We start from the raw sequence: 17,177 nt of genomic DNA on the forward strand, positions 1-17,177 counted from the left end.
AAACATAAAACTACTGTTCAATCTCAGCCTTACTACAGGATATATACCCAAAGAGTGGTGTACAGCAACAGTGGTCCCTCTCCACAAAGGTGGTGCCTCAACGGATCCTGGAAACTATCGCCCCATAAGCCTGACTAGCTTGGTCTGCAAAGCTATGGAAAGGATCATCATGGACCTCATAAATAAAGATATTGGGGACCTACAGACACTGGATTCTACCCAGTTCAGCTTTGTTAAGGGCAGATCCTACCTCTTAAACCTGGTTGATTTCTTTGAAACAGTCACCAAGGCCATTGATGAGGGGAAGGTGGTCCACACAGCCTACCTGGACCTCGCAAAAGCCTTCGATACAATACCCCACTCGGGCATTATAGATAAGCTCACCAGCTTAAATATAAACCCCTATGTCACTAGATGGGTTGCAAACTGTCTCAAGGACAGAACCCACATGGTTAGAATTGCTGGAGCCATGTCAGACTCCAAACCAGTTACAAGTGGTGTCCCACAAGGCTCAGTCCTGGGACATCTCTTTTTCGGTATATATTTCTCGGAGGTACAGGACAACATGGAAGGACTGTGGCTGACCAAATTCACAGATGACTGCAAACTGGGCACCATAATTGACTCTCCAGCTGACACAAGCATCCTCCAAAAGGGCCTCATAGAAACAGACAACTGGAGCCAGAGCCATGGCCTCAAGCTAAACGCCAAAAAGAGTATAGTCATCCCCTTTGGCAAAAACAAAGTGCCCACAAATTACCACATAGGTGGTAATCCATTAAGTACAGAAGAAGTAATTAGGGACCTGGGGACCCAAGTTGATAGCAATCTCTCATTTGAGAACCACGTGGCCAAAGTGGTTAGAAAAACATTTTATATAGCCCACCTAATCATGAAGGGATTAACATCTAGATCAGGGGAGGTCATCATGCCTCTTTACTCATCCCTCATCAGGACCATAATTGAGTACAATGCCCCTTTTGGGATGTACCTTACCAGACACCTGCAGCAACTGGAAAGACCCCAAAAGTACCTCACCAAGAGGATCAAAGGGCTCAAGCAGATGCCATATGCTGCCCGGTTAAAGGAACTCCAGCTCTACTCAGTGGCATACTGCCTGCTCAGAGGTGATCTATGCCTGACGTATAAAGCCATGTCCAACCCGAAATTAATTAATGGACATGCTGTACCTCAGAAAATCCAAATCCCATCGAGCTATGCGCTCGAGAGACTTGAATATCAGCACTGAAATAAATAAGACATGCTGGAGGGACAGATTCATAACCCAGAGGCTCCCTTCCCTCTGGAATAAAATCTCAGTCCAGGTTAGGCAGAGTCCCTCATTGACTCTCTTCAAGAGGAATCTTGATGAGTGAATGGGAGATCATAGGTTTACCCCGGGTATCACTTCTGTGTCACTGATAGACAGAGGCACAGTATACTAACCTTGAAAAAGGGCATAGCAAAATTAATTTAAAATGGGTGGCGAAAGCCAAACACACTCTGGCTAGGCTTATAAATGCCCTAGGGCAGATAGCCTAGTATGAAGCTATGAACCTATGAACCTATGAACCTCTAATCTCCCCTACAAATCCCACCACTGCCTCGCCCTTAAATCATTACAATGGACTGAATTCCCTAAACAATTGTTTCTTTCTCAACTGCACATCACACACCCAGTTCTTTATAATCCTACTTACTATCCCTCCATCTCAAATATTGTGTCTCTATATAACCCCCAATGTCAACCTCATACATCTGACAAACATTTTCTTGACATTTACAAACCATCAAAAAATATCGGTAAGTCCCTAAATAAATACTCTGTAGCTCACACCTGGAACTCCCTTCCACTTAAAATAAGAAGTATCCCCCATAAGTTCCATTTCAAATTACAACTCAAACACTACCTTCTTAAGAGCTGGTCCTGCCTTTGCCAAGCTCCGACCTGATCTCTAACTGATTTCTTCCTAAATTCTACTTTTGATTACTTTAAGTCTTTCCTCTCTTTTTATCCGCCTTTCTTTCTTGCACTTCTAACACTCCAATTTACAGTTTATCTACAATCAGGTTCTTGTTAATATTCCTACTCAGGGTTTATCCTGTCACTATTGTATTGGATTTTTTGAAACTTATATGTAAATATTTAGTCTGTTTATTTCATTTTATGTAAATGTTTCTTGTCAATATTATTATTGTACTTTTGTGTTTATATTATGTGATCAAACAGTTAAATGTTCAAACACATAATAATCGACCCCGAAATATCGAAACGCTGTAATGTCAAATGGCAAAAATAAAAACACCCAAAACAAACCATAAAAATGCTCTAAGCAGGGGGGCAAGCCCCCCTGTACCCCCCACACACCCCCACTACTTAAATATACCAACTCCGAGATCGCACTACAGTGCAGACAATGGAAAAATTCCATGTTCGCACAGTACAGAGATCTCCATTGAACCAGTTGACATTCTGACGGTTTGATATTTAGGGGTCGATTATTACGTGTTCAAACATTTCACTGTTCGATCACGTAATATAAACCCGTAATTTTTAGTCTTTTTATTTAATTACTGGTTTTTTTTGGAATGTCTGTCATTGTAATTGGAGCTTTTCTCCTCGGGTCTCCACTGAAAATGGGCCTTTGGCTCAGTTGGACCAATCAGGTTAACAAATGACAATAAATAAGTATAAATAAATATAAGTACTGGACAGTCCTATGGGATGCATGTTCATAAGTTCATAGGTGTTTACTAGCCTAACGACCACAAGGGCCTTTTTAAGCCTAGCCATGCATCCCAAATCTCTGACAAATTCTGATACCCTTGATAAGTGTAAGCAGGGGTTTGGGAGATGAACCATTTACAGGTTATCTGTGTCCATTAGAGACATAGGGGCCAAACCAGGAATGAATTTCTGGTTTTCCATCCAATTGTCCAAATTGCACTTGAATTGGGTTAGGGAGGAACTCTACTTCACATGGATGGGGAGCCTGTTCCATAGATGCAGTAGTCTCTAGGATACATACCTATCTCTCCAGCAGAACCTATTTATATCACAGGCAAAATTTAAGTCTTTAGAATGGGTTATTCTGGTGCTGTGTGTTGTCTGGATATGCAGGAGGTCCATCAAAGTGGGGTCTGACAATGTCCTGTATGCCAGGCATAGATCTCACCTCAAAAGCCTGTAGGAGACAGAATAAAGGGATAGGGCCTTGGGGGGGGGGTCTTCATAACAACATTTTAATTACGCCCTGTATTCTTTTAGTGAGGACCCTCTGTGGATGTTCCAATTGTTGTATATGCCTGATTAGGTACATACCAAAGGGGACAGTGTACTCAATGATAGGTCTGATGAATGCCAAATACAGTGGAACAAAGACTTCCTTGGACTTAGATGCCATACCTTTGTTTATAAGTTGTGCAGCATAGAATGATTTCCTCACCACTGTAGACACATGATGGTCAAAGGCTAGATTACTAAATATGTGTGTCCCTAGGTCCCTGACTACTGGGTCAACTCTAAGGGGTGTGCTGTCAATATGATAGTTACCATGGATGGATGACTTCCCAAAGGATACTATTATGCATTTCTTGGCATTTAGTTTTAGTCCATGGTTCTGACACCAGCTGTTTTTCTGTGCCAGCCCCTGCTTGAGAACATTTGTGTCAGTGTGAGATTCAATGACAGCGCCTAATTTGCAATCAACTGCAAATTTAGTCAGCCAGAGACCATTGACATTGGCCTCGACTTTTGAGAAGTAAATGCCAAAAAGGTGTGGTCCAAGGACTGATCCCTGAGGGACTCCACTTGTGACTGGCCTCTTTGTAGAAGTGGACTCCCCAATTCTAACTTTCTCGGTCCTGCCTGTGTGCCAGTTGGCTATCCACCAGGTGACATATGAGTTTGTACCTAACCTTTTGAGTTTGTCAACAATGCCGATTAGGGTATTGTGTCAAATGCCTTGGCCAGGTCAAGGTAGGCAGTTTGAACAATTTTGCCCTCATCCATTGCTTTGGTGACTTTCTCAAAGAAGTCCACCAGGTTGAGTAGGCATGATCTGCCCTTGATGAAACCAAACTGGGTCGGGTCCAGTGTCTGGAGGTTTACTATTTCTCTATTGATCATCTCCATGATAATTCTTTCCATGGCTTTACATATAAGACTAGTAAGACTTATGGGTCTGTTGTTTCCAGGGTTTGTAGATGGCCCACCTTTGTGCAGAGGGATGACTGTTGCCTTTATCCATTCATGAGGCATGAAACCTATTTGGAAGCTACATTTAAATATTAATTCCAGAGGCTCTGATAGGTCATGTTTCATGCTATTTATACTCAGAAAGGTTTTACTGATTTTTTTTCAAGATTTAATGTTTCATGCTATTTAGAAGGCATCCTGGAATATTGTCTGGGCTCATTGGTGCAGTGTTCTTTGCCTTAGAGAGAGCATTAAAAACCTGTTCCCTAGTGATAGTAGGGGAGTTATATTTGATGATATTTCCTGAGGGAAGGTTGAGGGGGAGAGAGGGTAAAATTGGAGCTGAGTTATTTATTAGCCAGGAGGTTTGCTATGTCTTCAGGCTCTGTATAGGTGGCTCCATTTATAATGAGCTCTGCACACAATTGTTGCGGATATAGTTAAAGAATGCTTTGTGGTTTTCCTTGGCCTGGGAGGCTAACCTTACCTCAAATTTGGCTTTGTTAGACTTTATTTGTCCTCTGAGTTGTTTGTTTAATTTGATCAGAGTGCTTTTATCCTGCTGGGTGCTGCACCTCCTAATTTTTGCCATGATTTTCTTCATCCTGTTAATTCATTAACACCTATGTGGTGTGGAATGTCACACATCTAGCAACTTACACACACCTTACATTCCGGAGCCTTTTCTGAGAAATAAACTTAAAAAGTGTAAGATAAACAAATGTAAATATTTTGTGAACAACAAAAGCTATCATGATTGTACTAATAGCACTGTTATCAGTAAGAAGTATTCTTTACAGTACTTACAGTCAGTACATTCATAGTCTTTTCATAAGTATTATAATGTAGACAAACCCCAAATTATATGCATTGCTAAGCTTTCACAAACAAATCGTGATATCCTGGGAAATGTACAACCTAGACATATATTGTTAGCATATCTTTGTTAACCAGTCATAAGCTTTCACATGACAACAATAAATTCAACTATGTATACATATTTATTAAGATATACACAGAAATATGAAAACATGCACTCAGTTGCATAATTAGGAAAACAAATAACACCGAGTATCGCTCAAGATACAGTGGAAATATCAAAGGCAAATTTCTTCAGTAGCTTCTAAGTTTTCAACAGATAACATGTAACAGTTTATAAGTCACTTGTCTTTTGAAGTATTAAGTATATATAGAAGTATTGCTTATTTTCATAATTACTAACATAATAATATCTCAGGTATAGTGTAATATAAACAGACACTGGCAATAACATTTCCTGTCTTCTACCATGGCATATCATACCATACTCCTCAATAACATGTAGGACTCTCAGGTAGGAAATTTGAACATAAATATGAAAATATAAATAAGTGACAAACAGTGATTAATTTCTCTACTGCAAGACATCATAGGTTAACAAGCTTACTGTCATTTTGTTTATAATGCCTTACCCTTTCCAATACTGCCTATTTTTAGCTGGTAAGTCATTTAAAGAAGCCAGACATAATAAAAAAAAATGTCTGGACACCATATGGAGCTATTGATATGAACTGGGAAGTATATAAAATGTGTTATAGGCTTGAATGAGTTAAAGGGAGAAGTACTTTGGTTTAAAATGCTTAATGGTAAGATGGAAAGACACAGTGTTTATTATATTATTATTCTGCCTTATCATTTGGCAGTATACCCAAAATGGTTAAGATAATGAGCTGCTAAGGTCCATCATGAAGTCCTAGACATGAGTGCACCACTTTCCATGCTTGTGTACTAGGTGACTGAACAAATCACTTAAGTAGACAATACTTCAGGACATCACTGAAAAGGCAAACATGCTAGCAGACTTACCCTGTTAGTTAAGGAACATACAATTATACCATGACTATATGGGTCTATATTGAATTAGTGAATGCTTAGAAAAGCAAACACTAATTCATCGACCCCTTTTAAGCGAAATCTTATAATCTCAAACACCCAGAACAGCGATTTTTTTTCACAGGGCAAAAAAATTGCTGGGCCAGTTTTAGTTGTTCACCATTTCCTCCACTGTGGTGTGATCTCAGAGTTTGTATATTTAAGTAGGGGGGTGTGGGGGGCATTATGTAATGTTTAAATTTTTTTTTTTTTTTTTTTTTTTTGTGGAACAGCGTTTTGTTTTCCCTGGGAAAAAAATTGCTGTTCTGAGTATTCAAGATTTTAAGCTTTTGCTTAAAAGGGGTCAATAAATTAGTGTTCACTTTTCTAAGCATTCACTAATTTAATATAGACCCGACTATATGTATACTTAATTATTAAGTTAAATAATTAACTTATTTTATCTGGGAGTGATTTATAAGAATTGATAATGTAGAAGCTAATAAATATGTTAAAAGGTTATCAGTTACTCTACTGAGAAATATATGTCTAGATTCTTTGTTCAGTTATTTAAATCAAATAGTTGTTTTACTTACTGATAACTCTGTGTTCAATAGGTACATCCACAGAGTTCAGGGCCATTTCTTAGGGAGAGGCAGTTATTTCACCTGGCTCAGACTGAAAATAGTCAGTTTGTTCTACCCCAAGTGACAAATGCTATAAATAAACAATTAAATAAATAAATATTTATTAAACAGCAAATCACACCAACTGGGCCTTGAGTCAGAGGAACAAGTGTATAATCCAGCAGGAACAAAGTTAATAAAATTCCTCCACACCACTCAGCTGCTTAAAAATAATTGCTTTATTAGTAAAAGTAAGTGCTTTCGAGTTCTGGTCTAAACACTTCCTCAGACTTTAATAAAATCACTTTAAACAACTACTACTAATATAGAGGGTAGTCATTAAAGACAACCTATAGAATGTCTAGCTTAATTACGACATCATCATTCTATGAACCCCTCCCCCCCATCAAGTTGTTAATGCTGCAACTGGAAACTGAAGACAACTGAATGCCAAAGTCATTATGTTCAATGTGATAAAATTCAAAACAGGAAAACACTCAACTGACTTGCAAAAATATATATAATTTACAGTTTATTCTAAAAATGCACTCATACATAAATAACTATATCCACTTATAACCAAACATCAAACAGGAAAACACTCGTCTGACTTGCAAAAAATATATATCATTTACAGTTTATGCTAAAAATGCACTCATACATAAATAACTATATCCACTTATAACAAAACATCAAATTCTAAAATGAATAGTGACAACTCCCAACCATACATACTGTATAAAACATATGCAAGATAATATCTCGATTCTTGGTCAAAGCCAAGTAAAAATAGTGATTCTCTGGGAGCTATATAACAAATTCAGTAAAGCCTCATATTATATAAGCAGTAAACAAAGACTGGTGACATAGAATGCTCTATAAATCCTGGCTTCCTAAACAAATATTGCTTAAGTAGCAACATATTTCTTCATGCTAGTGGACTTTAATGAATCAACATTCAGCTGAACAACAAACCTTAATCATGTTTCATTTCATGGACAAAGAACACAACATTTTGAAGTTGAAATATTTATTGAGACACTTCATAATTAAATCAACTTTAAAAAGAGAAGCATTAACTAAGCTCTAACTTCAAAGATAGACATTCTATAGGTTGTCTTCAATAACTACCCTCTATATTAATAGTAGTTGTTTAAAGTGATTTTATTAAAGTCTGAGGAAGCATTCGGACCAGAACGCGAAAGCGCTTACTTTTACTAATAAAACAATTATTTTTAAGCCGCTGAGTCATGTAGAGGAATTTTATTAACTAAATAAATATTTATATTGACTAAGAGAAGATTGGTCATAGCATTAAGGACCCCCCTTCTTTCCATTGAGGGGGCTTGTAAACAGATAGATGGTAGAACTGGAATTCATGAGAAGTCAGGTGGCATCCTTGGAGAATGAGACTTTGACAAAGCAGCCTTTTGCTATGAAGAAGTTCTACATTCACTCAAATAACATTTTATTCAAGGAAGAAACTTTTCATCCATGCACTCTTTGGGCTAACTGGCAGAAGGCAGTGGTGAAGTGCACCAAAAAGCAAAAAGGTATTACATCAGTACAGGTGGTTATCAGAATGTCAGCAAGGTCTGATCAGGGGAAAAGCAAAGGATATTGTGTTGAAAGAAGATTGTGAAGTAAGCAAGACTGTTTGGTGAAGTAGTTTCAGGTGGCAGAAATGAGAGGAGAGCTAACAAGAAGCTGCATTTTTATGCAAATACTGGAAATAAAGAAAACAGAGGAGTGAAAAAAGCAGAAGAATAGAGGATGGACACTGTAGAAATCATGATGAGATGCTGAATGAATTAAAAAAAAAAGACAAGAAGTTATATCCAAATATACAAGATAGGCAATGACAGGTAAACAAATGTACTAAAGCCATCAATGGGAGACCAAGCAAGAATGGCAGTACATAAAAAAAATGTAAGACACAGGACTTGATTCCAAAAGACTTACCCCAGGATTCAATAAAATCTGTGTAGGCTTCGTGTACAGCCTACATAGAATGTATCTGTGTACACGGCCACAGTTCCTCCTCGGCAGCATGCTATACATATTAATTATGGAGCACTGCCGAGGGAGATCACAGTAATGTGGATATTGATTCCATGTAAGCAACACTTTACAGGCTGTCCCTTAATTGTGGAATGTCCAGAAAAAATTCTGGACAGTTGATAAGCACATCACAATACCTTTTGGTCTGTAAACTTGAACAGAAAGGTGTACAACAGATTTAACTTCATTAAATTGCAATTTATTTATTTATGTTTTATGATATTGTGCTTGTTTGCACAGTGCAGCGCATTGCTTATCCATGCTTAGCTTTGATTACAAATATAGTAGACATCTGCTAGACATCTAAAAATAGAAACCAGATGTATTCAATTTTAATTATTTATTTATTTTCATGTGCCTGTTTGCATGGTGCAGCATGTTGCTTAGCGATGCTTAGCTGTGCTTACAGATACAGTAGACATCTTCTAGACATCTAAAAATAGAAACTGGATGTATTAAATTGTTGTAGTTCTGTGGTGCTTGGCAATGCACAGACCTGTGGAGTGGAGCTGCGCTACGATTACAGGCACCTTTGTAGTATATGTGAAGATATATGAGTTTCCTTCAATATCCCAGTGGTTAGATAGGTTGAGTCATGACCTACAGTATAGTAGGTCTCGGGCTCGAGTCTTGAGCAGTCATACTGTTTACATATATTGCTGTGAAAATGTGTCAGGTAACTGAAACATCTGTTTAGTTTAATTTAAAAAAATGTTACATTTAGAAAAGCTGTGTGATGCAAACCATCGCTTAAACATGGTCAACAATCTTTTCCAGTTTGCCCATTGCTAAACTTTGCTTAAACATGGGTTGTGCGAGTTGCATGATGCTAAGCGACACTGCACTTTTTTGAAAGTTACAGTATGATGTACCAGGGTGGGAATGCAGCCTATATAAAGGCCAATGGGCAGGAATTTCACATCATTCTTTGGAGTCTTACCTTGGCTGTGGATATGGCTGCTACTGTAGGTAAGGGAGTGTGCTTTTGTGTGCAAAAGTGAGGAGTGCAGGAGTCCAGAGTTTTTTGTTGGACTCCTAGAGAAGCATTATGGACCCTGGTTGTTGCATGGCTCAGAGTGTAAGTCTGAGGCCTGGGATCGATTGGCCACAGATCTAATCAGTGCTACAGGTATCCCCTGCACTGGTGAGCAGTGTCATTACCATTACAATGATCTGAGGTGTAGGAAGAGGAACCCTGGACACCTGGGTCCAAGAGACTAGGGCTGGGCACACCCCACAGATATGTAAGAATGTTTTCCAGTAACTTATAGATATACAAGCTGAATCTGTGCAAAACTGGTATGCATAATGATTTGCTTCTCTTACCACAGCTGCAGAGGAGAGGGCTCACAATGTCCAGTCCCATGCAGGGCACTTGACCAGGATGAGGCAATCATGTGGTAAGTAGGAAAATCATCAAAGTAATAACTTAATGCATAACTTAATAATACAATAAAGTAAATACAGATTTTGCAGTCTTTACAGTCAGGTATGACATACCTGGAACATTTTACATTTTATTAATGTGTCCCTGCCTACCTGAAATGGTAAAGCAAGTTAAAGCAAGTAAGCATGCAGTACTGTGTAGCATAGCTTCCAATCATCAATGTAATGTTGGAGTCTACCAATATTAAGAGTCACTGTTCTGGTCTGCTCATTGTCTAAAATATGCTGTAAGTTTCACTCAATAAATGAACAGGGTATATGGGTAAGTTAACTGAAGTCCTGGACAGCTATCCATGTGTCTAAATGCCAAAGTTTAAGCAACACTATCAATAAAGTTTAAAAGGAGATGGTGCTTTGATAACTAATCTTTTCAAGAAAGTGTTCACTATTCCTGTATTCACGGCATATGTGTTCTAATCTGACAGCAGTCAACTGTTACATGTAACTGAATAAAGAATGCAGCAACAAATGTCAGAAATATAGTGCAATACCCAGAGTAAGGTTCAAGCCTGTGTTCTGCTGATTTTGTCTGAAATAATGCTGTATATTCCACCCAGTAAACAACATGGTATATGGGTAAGTTAATTGAAGTACTGGACAGCTATCCATGGGTCTAAATGCCAGATTTTAAGAAACATTATCAATAAAGTTTAAAAGGAGATTATGCTTTGATAAGTAATCTTTTCAGAAAAAGTGTTCATTATTCCTTTATTCATTGCATGTGTGTTCTAGTCTGACATCAGTCAACTGTTACATATTAACAACAACATATGCAACAACAAATGTCAGAAATAAATGTAGTGCATTAAGGGTCAAGCTTGAGTTCTGATAATTTTTCCCAAAATATGCTATAGATAGCAGTCAGTAAATGAACACATTATGAATACAGTTAGGTTAATAGATGTTCTGCACAGCCATACATGTGTGTAACTGCCAGATTTCAAGTGACATTAAGGAATACAGTGTAAAAGGAGATGGTGCTTTGATAACTAATATTTTCAAATAAAGTGCTCATTATCCTTGTGGTGACTGCTTTTGGTTTCAAGTCAGATGCCAAACACAGCTATGCATGTGTGTAAATATACAATTTCACACAAAATATTGCAATAAAAGTCTTAAAGGAGACGGTGCTTTGAGAATTCATTCCCTCGGATTTACTAATCTTCCATGCAGAACTAGCTTAGTCCTGCATGGAAGTGACCATTTAAGAGCAGGACTGCAGCATGCTATGCATATTAATGAGGCACTCTGCCAGAGCCCCTAGGCTTACACGGAGCGTGTAAGAGTGCAGGGGGTGCATCTGATAGCAGAGTTCTCAGAATAAACATGCCCCCACAATGCAGAACAGCAGAAAGGGGTATGCAATGAGCGAGACTGCTCACAGGTGACTGCATATCCCCACCAACAGTCCCCCTTGTGTATAATAGCAACAGAATGTAGAAATAAAAATGAAGAAACCCATTTTTATTTTTAAAATCTGATTACAGCTCCATAGATGCGTAGCTGTGCCCATCGCTTAGCTACGGTTAAAGCAGCTTAAAAGGCTGAAGAGGATAACAAGGAAGATATATGCAAATGAAGCAGTATAACAATAGTGTAGTGGGCAGAGCATTCACCTGACAAGAAGGCATTGCCAGTTCGAGTCCCATTGCAACACATTCTATTTTACATGGCAAAGCACGTTATAACCAATATAATTGTTGCATAACCCACTGAATAATATATATTTATGAACTGGAGTACTGCAGTAAATGCACATGTGAGGTGTCAGTGTCATAATGAATAAGGCACTAGTAAGCAGGTTTAAGCACAAATAAGCAGTAGTAAGCATATTTAAGCATTAGTAAGAGGCCTTAAGGCTGTTTTCACAGCACTAAGCAATACCTACACTGGTTAAGCAATTCTAAAGCTAATCCTCTGTAAGCAGATGCAACAACAGGTTAGCAGTGCTTACCATCACGCAAACCCACTTACAACTGCTCAAAAGTGCCTTAATCACTCTGTATCTAATGGCCCTTGTTCTGCCCATCAACAAAATAAACAGCCATGCAGGTCTCAAACCTCGAACCCAATATACCGTAGTCCCAGTAATTATCCACCAAGCCATCACAGACCTACAGAAGAATGATGTAGTAGCAAACAAGTCCTCACCATAGTATAACCAAACTGAACCTGTGGAAAGCATCAGTATACAGTCATATGTGCCATAAGCCACTACATAACATAAATATGTGAGCTGAAGTACAGCAGTAAGCCCAGAACTGAGGTGTAATTATAACAGAGTGTTGAAGTCCCCAATAAAACACAAGGACCCCACAGAGTGTATGTACACATTAATCATGAACACCAGGGATACAAATAAGGTGTAATGAATAATAACACAATGCCAAAAAGGCATTATAATGAAAGTCTAATGTAAGCAACACTAAGCATTGCACAGGCCAGCTTAGGAGGTGTGAGCAATTTGTAGACCGGCTAACTCATTGCGTCCAGTGGTATACCCCTTTAAACAATGACAACCATAGGTAAGCAGGTTTGCCCACAGCTTAGCCTTTTCAAAACTGGCCAATCACAGAAAAGTGCAGAAAATAGGCCCTACTTAAACCCAAGAGGTGGGCATACATCTCATAACTGGTTGTAGCTTCCCCTTGCAGACATTATGGCAGTAAGGGGAGAAGGTGTGCGCTTCTGGGCACAGCGCTGGTGCATCCAGGAGTCCAAGGTCATTGCAGGACTCCTAGTTAAAAACCATGCTCAGAGACAGCTGCAGGGCCAGTACCAGGCCTTCCAATATAAGATGGAGGCCTGGGACCGTCTCACCTGTGACCTCACCGGTGCCACTGGCATACCCGAACTGGTGAGCAGGTCAGGCACACTATGTCGACCTGAAGCAGCATAAGGGAGAACTCTTGGAGGAGTGGCTCCAAGAGGCTAGACCAGCAGGGGATGTTCCAGCAATGTATACATATCACCCCAGTACGTGTGCAATAATTGCCAACTCAGGTATATCATGGATAGGTTGTTGTTTGTCTTTTTGGCTTTTTCCCAGTAAGGGGTCGCCACAGTGGAACTACGGTCCGCTAATGATTGGCAGTAGATTTTTTTTTACGAAACGCCGAGGTGCCAGCTCAAAGCCCAACCTGCAATGAAGGCATGCCCATTTACACACACATGTCTTTCGAACGCTACCCAACCATGGAGAGGACATGCAGACTCCACACAGAAGGCACTCCCAAGCCACGCCGAGAATCGAACGGGAGAACCTCTTGCTGTGAGGTAACAATGCTGCCACTGTACCCCCGTGGCTACAGGTATATCATGGATAGGTATGGCTAAATATTCCTCTTGTGTCCCCCACAGCTGCAATGGAGCGGGCAGTGAACCAGGAGGCCCACATCTGTCACCCTGGTGAGGTTGCGATGTGAATCAGGTCAGTAATACTCATGCATTTACTGTCATAGGAAATAAAACTAAAAGTAGTAGTAAATCAATTGCCTGTATAAAACCAGTATTGTTCAAGGCGAGTACTGCATACACTAGAGAATTTGTTTGTGTCTTTCTGCTTTTCCTGGTTAGGGGTCGCCACAGCGGAACTCCGGTCCGCTAATGATTGGCAGTTGATTTTTACATACCGGCTTGCCAGGCCTGACGCACAACCTTCAACGAAGGTACGCCCATTCATGCATGTCTCCACACAGAAAACGCTCTAGCTGAGAATCGAACCAGACAGCGTCTTACTGTGAGGCAACAATGCTACTGCAGCACCACCACCGCGGTCACTGCATACACTAGAGAATATGGCAAGAAAAGTCTCATATTGTTTGTATGTCAATAAAAGTGTAATATCCTGACAAAACAAGTCTAACTGCTGGACTGCATGTGTATATACTGATATCATATGGTAATGCAGATTTGCAATCATGGACTAGTACTGTTGTATTAAGCACTGTTATCCACACCGTGCACCATAAATTGAATCTGTAGAAATGCCTGTATATGACAGGTGTAATCCCCTGAGGCCATTTAGTATAACTGAGAGACACATAGACAGTAAATACGGAAAATGCAGACAACAAAAAACAAATAGCACATGCAACTGAGATGTAAACTGTTTTTTTAGCACACACAGCCATGGTTCGAATCCTGGCCATGGTAGTAGTCTGCATACAGACGCATACCCCACAACTTTACAGATATGTCCAGAATGTCCAGTAAAGTGGTCCATATCTGTTGCCTGTCAACCTGTCCCCCTGGGAAATCAGTGGAATGATCCCAGATGTATAGGCAGCAAACAGGACATATAACTGATTGACACACATCTATGACAACAAACCTGGCACACTAGCAACTCCCCAATACTTTATGTGACTAAGAAGCCATTACACTCCAACTTGTTAAGCTGTGGCCAGAGTGTGTACAGTAACAGAGTAAGATATATGTGCATAATAGTAATGTGGAACTTGGTACTGTGTGTGGGAACATTCAGGTAGTGCTAATAAACATTCCTCCCACAGGTCTGTCAGATACCAACACTGTGCCCAGAAATACAAGAATGATATGCAGTTGCTCTGAATAATGAGGTATTACACATCACTGTCGCCCACACTGTCCTACAACATATAACTGTGTAGGAGATCTGTATAAGGGTGCTGTTATACAAGGTCAGAATGCAAAAGCACAGGGAATTAATAAGACAGAAAGCAGATAGGAGATATACAGCAATATCTATAGAGCAGACACAACTGTGATGGATAGTGTTTAGGTTGTAGCAGACACAGCCATGGTCCGAATCCTGGGAGTGGAATTAGGCTGCATACAGAATCATCCCCAAAACTGTACAGATGAGGCCAGAATGTCCAGTATATGGGCCCATATCTGCTGCCTGTCCCCCTGTCCCCCTCGTAAGTCTGCGGGATGATCCCAGATGTTCAGAAAGCAAACAGGGAATACAAGTGATTGTCAAACATTTATGAGAACACACCTGTCACTGTAGCAACCCCTGAAACTTAGGAGAGTAATAATTCAAGTATGTCCTATATACACTCCCATACTGTCAAGCTGTCACCAGAGTGTGTACAGTAACAGAGTGAGATGTATGTGCATAATACTAATGTGTAATCCGGAACTTTCTGTAGCAACAGTCAGGTCGTACTAACAAACATTGCTCCCACAGGTATGTTGGATACGAACACTGTGCTGAAAAATACAGGCCATTATAACCTGTAATGGTACTGTTCACTTTGGTATTGTAGGGAATTGTGAGTGTTGCAGTTACTCTGAATAAAAAGTATAATTGATCACTGCCACCCACACTGTGCTACATAATATAACTGTGTAGGAAAGCATGTACATGTGCGTGTGTCAGGTCACTAAATGTGGAAGAGGACAATATTCTAGATATGTCCAGGCACACCAGCATGTGGTCAACACATAGCCAGAGTCTGTGCAGAAAGAGTTAGATAGCATAGTGAAAAACATCAACCCGGTGTCTGGGAGTATGTGTAGAAACAGTTAGTTAGCATTAACAAACATTTCCTCCACAGGTATACCAGGTAAGAGGTGTATACTGCAGGTAAAATCGAGTCATGTGTAACGATGTCGACAGCCATATCACTGTCCAAACTAAGGCAATAGGGTAGTGTAGTAAGACTTGTAAGGTACAGATAACAGCACTGACTAGGAAAGTAATGTGGACGACAGGAATATACTAGTTGTTAATTGACATTTTTCTCTCCCCACAACTTATCTCCAACAAAAATCAACATACCCACCCCAACCGGTATTTAATGACTCTGATAATGTCCACTTGTTTAATAAATATTTGCATGGTTCCCATGGATGTGCTATATTGATTTATTCCAACATTGGTGGCATGGTGCCATCAATGTACCTGCATGCTGTTCTTATTATCACTGTGGTCCCATATATGCATGGGTTCTGTTTGCTATGCAACTGTTCTGTATCTGGTGTCTGGGTTAATGGGAATATCTATGCTGTTATACCTAACCCTGGAATGTGTTGACTATTACTAACCCACAAATGATGATGAAATCTAAGCACTATAGCAAGCTTTGGAAGGCCGGTCCCAGTGGACCCACCTGTCCCACCTCAGCGGGCTGTGGCACCAGGCACCAGCATGTCTGGGGCCCAACCCAGGACCTCCCTGTCTGTTGGTCCTGCACCACCTTCAGGTGGAACCACCTCAGGGGATGGGGCTCATCCCCTGGGAGTGGGCACAGACAAGCACCTGTCACCCATCACCAGGTCGGGGTCGTGGTGCGTAGAGCGATCAACAAGCAGTTTGGTGATGTTCTACACCAGCTCAAGGGCCGTGTGTCATGATTAGAGACTCAGCCTGGCTCTGTGACTCAGCCCCCAGCACAGCCACCTTCGGAGCTGTGAAGATGCAGTAGTGACTGCCCATGGGTAGGGACCTCAGTCCCACAGTTACCACTAGGGGGCTTGTGGGCTTCTGATATCCCAACACCCATCCCCGTCAAGGTGTTTACCCCCCACATGTGTCATATACTGCTCCTGTATGTGTCTTGTTTGTCTTGTATGTTAATCTACCCAACCTACCTCCCCAAATAGGGTTCCTATTACGTGATCGAACTTCAACAAGTTATAACCCTATATGGTCAAAACCATAAAGTCAAACTTGCTGAAGTTCGAACACAGAAAAAATAAATAAATAAAAGCTGCAACAGTAAACTAACTGTTGCAAGCAGGAGGGCAAGCCCCCCTGCACCCCCACACCCCCCACTCTTTAAATATACCATCACCAAGACTGCACTATAGTGCGGAAAGGGAATAGTTTACTGTTGCTTCTTTTATATTTTTTTCCCATGTTTGAAGTTTTGAAACTTCGAACAGACAAGTTCGATAATGTTGTGTCCAAAGTTTCAAAACTTCAATCACATAATAGGAACCCACCCAAATATACCTACTACCCCTCCCCAACATCCCACTCTCACCTGAAAAAAAAGGGCAATCTG

This window comes from Protopterus annectens, chromosome 1.part0 (assembly GCF_019279795.1).
Source record: "Protopterus annectens isolate FY-2018-M chromosome 1.part0, PAN1.0, whole genome shotgun sequence".
Lineage (NCBI taxonomy): Eukaryota > Metazoa > Chordata > Ceratodontiformes > Protopteridae > Protopterus > Protopterus annectens.